A 6917-nucleotide genomic window follows, 5' to 3' on the forward strand; every position below is an offset into this window, starting at 1 on the left:
TTTTTAGAGCCGTGACTGTCTTTCTGTGTATGCCTGTGTTGTTTGGAACCTTCTGTCTCTAGTGTAATATTCCTTTTGGGGGAATTTAGCTAATTCTTTGTCACCTTTTGATTAGAAAAATAATACTATAAACACTATGTTAAATTTATTTATCTCGTCTTAAATTAATTAACCCTAAATTCCTACAGAACAAGAGAATTCCTATGCCCTTCCAAATATAGATGCTTTGCCTTGCAAACATTTGTCCAAAAGAATAAATTTATGTTTTATAGTTCATCTTGTTGATCGTAGTGGAGCTGCTATCATGTAATTATTGTATCCAAGATACTGAAATAATTGTAAATTAGACTTATAATTTGAAATACACAATGCAGACTATTTGGAATGTGTTTATATTTTGAGGAGTTTGTGTTATTTAAAGTAGAAATCAATTTTCTCTGTAAACATACTTATGTTTATGTTTTATTACAGAAAAAATATGATATGGTGTACATTCAATGAAGTCCTACAGAATGTTGCAGGTTCTATTCTAGATGTGGTTTTCACCTAGGACAAAGCCTTTTGCTCTGACCAGTAAAACTGCCTAGGAAAAAGCAGTAGCATTTACAAACAAAAATAAGCATATATTCGGCAGCAAACAGCTGCAAACAGCTGGATTGACTCCCTCAACACAACATGAACTGTAGAACCAGTACCTGACTGACCGCTGCATTCTAACATGACTGCAGCCTTTCCATGGGTTTTACAATTAAATTCAGATTCTGGCTTTTAGTTCAGTACTGAACTAATTGTAGAATTGCAGTAAATGAGCATTCCGGTTGGTTTATGTGCTTTCCAGGATCTGAGCCTGAAGAGAGGAATGACTGCTGAGATTTGTGTTCTTCCAGAGTGATAAAAGGATTTATGAAGAAAAATATGGGTTGAATTACAGGAAGGAAAAGATTGAAAAGTCCTGAAGTTGTAAATTAAGGTATTTCATCAAAGAATTCAGCAATGACCATTTCTTGGAGCAGAGAGCTGAGATGGGGCTAGAATCTGAACCTCCTGACCTGATACGGGTTTGCTTTGTGTCCTGAGCTGTTGGTTTCTCTGCTTGTAAAATTACTTATTTCACAAATCATGAAATGACTTATAACAAAACAGAATTATAATAGAAATAATCAAGAGTAGTATTTTTATGTAGACAGTAAAAGAGGAGTCATCCCATCTGTCAAGGGAAGACTCAATGAAGTAATTGGCTCCTCCTTTCTTTCTGGGTGCCTGAAAAATAATGAATATGCAAATCTAAAGCAGCTGAATTATTAGGCAGTGTCCAGGCATTAGAGGGCTCCATAATTATTTCAGCATAAGCTGGGGTCAGGCAGGGGAATCTAGAGATGCTTAAAACAAGGAATGACAATCAGACACTAATTCCTAAGATAATGAGGGATACAAAAGGAATCTTAGAAACATAGAATCATTAAGGTTGGAAAGGACCAATAAGATCATCAAGTGCAACCGTCAATGCAATACCACCACGCCCACTAAACCATGTCCTGAAGTGCTACATCTACATGTTTTTTGAACACTTTCAGGCATGGTGACTCCACCACTTCCCTGGGCAACCTGTTCCAATGTTTGACTATTCTTTCAGTAAAGAAAATTTTCCTAATATCTAATCTAAACTTTCCCTGGCGCAACTTGAGGCCATTTCCTCTCGTCCTATTGCTAGCTACTTGGGAGAAGAGACCAAGACTGACCTCACTACAACCTCCTTTCAGGTAGTTGTAGAGAGTGATGAAGTCTCTCCTCAGCCTCCTTTTCTTCAGACTAAACAACCCCAGTTCCCTCAGCCGCTCCTCATAAAACTTATTCTCCAGACCCTTCACCAGCCTTGCTGCTCTTCTTTCGACATGATTTTGCACTTCAATGTCTTTATTGTATGGAGGGGCTCAAAACTGAACACAGTATTTGAGGTGCGGCCACACCAGTGCCAAGTACAGGGAAACGATCACTTCCCTGGTGCTGCTGGCCACAATATTTCTGATACAGGCCAGGATGCTGTTGGCCTTCTTGTCCACCTGGGCACCCTACTGGCTCATGTTCAGCTGTCAACCAGCATCCCCAGGTCTTTTTCTGCCAGACAGCTTTCCAACCACTCTCCCTCAAGCCTGTGGTGTTGCATGGGGTTGTTGTATCAAAGTCCGGGACCTGGTACTTGGCCTTGTTGAACCTCATATAGTTGGCCTTGACCGATCAATCCAACCTGTCCAGATCCCTCTGCAGATTGTTACTACCCTCGAGCGGATCAACACTCCTGCCTAACTTGGTGTCATCTGCAAACTTACTTAGGGAGCACTCAGTCCCCTCATCCCGATCATTGATAAAGATATCGTACAGAACTGGCTCCAGTACTGAGCCCTGGGGAACACCACTTGTGACCACCTGCTGACTGGATTTTACTCTATTCACCACAACTCTTCAGGCTTCGCCATTTGACTTAGTTTTTACCTAGCAATGTGGACACCTATCCAAACCATGGGCAGACAGCTTCTTGAGGAGAATGCTGTGAGAAATGGTGTCAAAGGCTTTACTAAAGTCTAGATAGGAAACATCCACAGCCTTTCCCTCATCTACGAAGCAGATCATGTTGTCATAGAAGGAATGAAGAGACCCCACCAGGAGTATTGTGTTCAGCTCTGAGGCCCCCAACATACGAAGGACGTGGACTTGTTGGAATCATAGAATCATAGAATGGCATAGGCTGGAAGGGACCTCAGAGATCATCTAATCCAACCTCAATGAGTTGGAATGAGTCCAAAGGAGGGACACAAAGATGATCTGAGGGCTGGAGCACCTCTGCTGTGAAGAAAGGCTGAGAGAGTTGGAGTGTTCAGCCTGTAGAAGAGAAGGCTCCAGGGAGACCTTTTAGCAGTCTTCCAGTACCTAAAGAAGGTCTACAAGAAAGCTGGAAAAGGGCTTTTTCCAAGGGCATGTAGTGATAAGAGAAGGGGCAATGGCTTTAAACTAAAACCAGCTAGATTTAGATGAGATCTAAGGCAGAAATTTTTCACTCTGAGGGTTGTGAAACACTAGAAGATGTGGCCTAGAGAAGTTGTGGCTGGCCCATCCCTGGAAGTGTTCAAGGCCAGGCTGGATGAGGCTTTAAGCAACTTGATGTAGGGGAAGGTGTCCCTGCCCATGGCAGGGGGGTTGGAACTAGATGATCTTTGAGGTCCCTTCCAACCCAAACCATTCCATGATTCTATGAATTCTTTAAAAGCACAGCTGACCATCTTTCCTTGAATTTCAGAGAGTTATTTACAAGATGGTTTTGGAATCTACTGGTAAAAAGGCTTCTGATTTGGAGCCTAGATCTTCCCAGGATAATGAGAACAAATGATTGCAGTGTCAGCGCTTCTTCAAAAGAGAATAGACTAAGGTGAAATTCTAACCTTCTCTCTTCACTTCTGAGAAGTGGCTAAAGTGATAGGCTTATAAAGTCTCTTAAATTGTAGCTTAGAGGTTGAGATCATGAGAAGTCTACACTCCTGAAACACTGGTGAGTAGTGCTGGGTTTGCCCCAGTTCTTTCCCAGATGCAGATACTCACTATCAGGAAAAGGGGATTGGTCTGCATGGCTTCTATTTCTCCTTTCACACTAGCAGAGACACACGGCCAAGTAACATCTGCAGCTTACCTCACAGGACTCTTCAAGCATGAAGAAAAACTTTGTTTTCTACCCACCTCCAACACCACTGGTAATACATTTCCAGAGGGAAAAGTTCCAGATTTCTTCCCACATGCAAAAGTTGGTAATATGTTAATTTGGCAAAGAACACCACACGTTTTGCCTCCCTACTTCCAAGAGGAAAGTCCATGCTTTTTCCAGAATGTAATTTTCCCCATTTATGTCTCAAAGAAACTCAGAGTAATTGCTCCCTCCACCTCCTCATCCCAGAAAGATGTCCCAATAAACAAAGCATTAATGCCCTTCTTAGCTCATAAAGTGATTGTAAAAAGTGATAAAAAGGATTATAAATTAAATACATGAGGGTAGTAAAGTAGTTGCTGACCGATATTTGGCATGTGGAAAACACTTTTTAGATAGGAAATTATTTTACTAACAGTAAATTGAGATTTACTGGATAAATAAATATTGAATAAAATAAAATATAAAATGAATTACTAACAGTGATTGAGATTAAGAAAAATATCATCCAAATATTGGATTATTTTAATTATTACGTATTTTTTTAAAGAGCCTGAATTTGAATATGTCCATTATCTGAGCTGAGGGAGGAGGTTCTTTAATATGCTGCTGTAGTACCGTGTTAGCTCCCAAACTTATTGCTCAAGAATCACATCTGCATGCAAAATGAGTGGGACTTATTTTCATCACCTGTCTATAGATAGTTCTTTTGGCTTATCTTGCACTGTAAATCGTCGTTGTTACAGTAGTCATCCCTTTTAGCCTGACTTACAGTCCTAAATTTACCTTCATTCCACATCAGTCTGGCATTCGCACGTCTTTTTATTTAAAATTATTTACGTCAGGAATGTAGAAGTCTGAAATTGAGAGGATTTTTTTCTTTCTTCTTTTTTTAAAGAAATTAAGCCTTCATTATCTTGGTCTTTTCTCCCCATTGTTTTTTATAAGTCCCATATTTCAACTTTGACAGAATAGGAAATACATGGGATATGTGATATGCATACAGTTGTAGAAGAAAACACATAAAAATCCAGAGAAATGGATAGGAGTAGAATGTAAATACAAGTTATGTCAATATTATAGTGTCTCAATAAAATTATTTTAGTTAAGTGGAAATATATGGTAATGGAGGCATATTTTTATTCGTTGCAGTTTCATAATGATTTCACAGTAGTCTGAGTTTCAGTATTTTGATTTTGTGTTGTGTTTAAAAAATCTTCATGTGCAAGCAGCTATAAACCTGGACTCAAGATCACCTATGTGTTTTCAAGGAAATAATCGTGTGGAAAACGCAAGTCAACTGTGTGTGCTTTTGTGTGTACTGACAGACATGAATCAAAAGTGGGTTTAGGTATAAGATAAAAGATACCTTGCAATCTCATCTCATTTTAATTAAATGAATGAAAGGAATCTTTTGAAAAATCTCTTTTTGCAGTAAGTGTATTTTTTTCTTATAGTTTGGCAAGAAATCTATTTTTAAGAGTGAAAAAAAAAAAAGAAGCAAATATATGCAGATGCATTTGTAAGCCAAATTTACTGAGGGAGGCAAATTAAAATCCCAGTCAATGGGTTCTTCTCATTCCTTTTTTTCAGAGCTTTCTTCACTTCAGTTGTTCCCCAACTGTGGTTTGTGGAGAAATATTAAAAAAAGAAAATTCATTTTATTTTCAGTTAAAAGTTTGTTCATAAGTAATATGGTAATCTGAGAGAAAACAATCTAGTTGTGTTTCAAAAAGTTTTAAGACTGTTTCGATAAGGCAGAATACGGAGAGTATTACCCGCTGTGCTCCTCGCTTGCGTGTGATTTGGTTAGCGTCTGCAAATGCCCTCCAAAAGATTCAGCTCAAACCAAGGCATAATCAGTTTTTGAGATATTACCAGCTGGGAAGAGACAAGGACAATTTCTTTCATAGTTTTCTCCCTTATACTAACTTCTCTTCTGTTTTCATTAACCTTCTTAAGCTTAAGCCAGGAATCATCCAGGGTGTCAGCCTTTGAGTGTGGTCTTGTAAAAGAAGTTTCACATGCCAGGGATGGAACTTTTGAAATGGTGTAAATGCTTTAGCCCTATGAAAATGCTCTGTGATAATAGGCTTGAGCACGAGTCACCCATTAAAAGTAAGGAGTTGTCAAATATTTAGTAATGAAACATTGGCTCCTGTCGTGAGGTACCTATCAGGTTACAACACGTATTTGTACACTATGTATTTGTTGGTCTTGATTTCCATACATTCCGATCAGGTGGTTGAAGGCTTATTCTGATGTGGAAGTCCTGGCAGCATTGGTAGTGTTTATCAACTGTGTTAGTAATGGAGGAGGCCCGCTAGAACCTACTCTTCATTGATTCATGTTAGAAGAATAGTAAGATATGCTACTTTCTTGCTCTGTTTCGCAAAGCAAGGATCTCTGCATTGTGCAAGCTAAAGAATGAAAAGCATCACAACCTGAGAAGGCATGGGCTTAGTGAAATACAAGAAAGTGTAGAAGTATTCAGGAGATTTGTTTAGAGTGCCAGCTGCAATGCAAATCTAGTAGGTTCTGCAAAATCACAAGCTTTGCTGGAAATTCTGCAATTCCTTTAGTATTTGGTGGACAACCACATTGTACACTCTTGATTTATACAATGCTGAGTTTCAGTTTGTCTTCATTTCTCATACAAATGTTAATTGTAAGAAGCAGACAGGAAGAGTTACAGTCGATTGGCTTTGTGGGCAGGAGATGCGCATGAAAATTGGCAAGACTAGTCTGGACAGTTATGCAAGAAACCAGATCTTTCACATTCTGGAAAATATACCATGGAAAAGTCAACTACTTCTAGAATTACAGAGTATTTTGCTTATGTTGACCGAACTATTCCAATTCATACTAAATTCTCTCTGCGGTGTTCCAGTTCTACCCATGCCTTTGTGCTCTGAATTGCTGTCTTACCTGTATGCTCCCTTAAACAGATGAACAGCGGCTTGTGAAAAGGGAAATGAAGGATTTATAAAATGTCTCTGAGGAGAAGAGGGAAAAGTGCAATTAAAGGGTTAACCTTAGTGTTAAGTATAGGTAACATGGAGAAGAAAAGAATATATAGATGATTGGTTTTATTGCTTCCCTCAAAATTACTATTTTTGTCTCAGAAATCTGATTTCAGATTGAAGTGATGAATAAACTGCCTTGTATTAGACAGCAGCACTGTAACAGCATGCTGTGAGTTAAGGCAAATGGATTTCATTAATCA

This window comes from Tauraco erythrolophus, chromosome 4 (assembly GCF_009769465.1).
Source record: "Tauraco erythrolophus isolate bTauEry1 chromosome 4, bTauEry1.pri, whole genome shotgun sequence".
NCBI lineage: Eukaryota > Metazoa > Chordata > Aves > Musophagiformes > Musophagidae > Tauraco > Tauraco erythrolophus.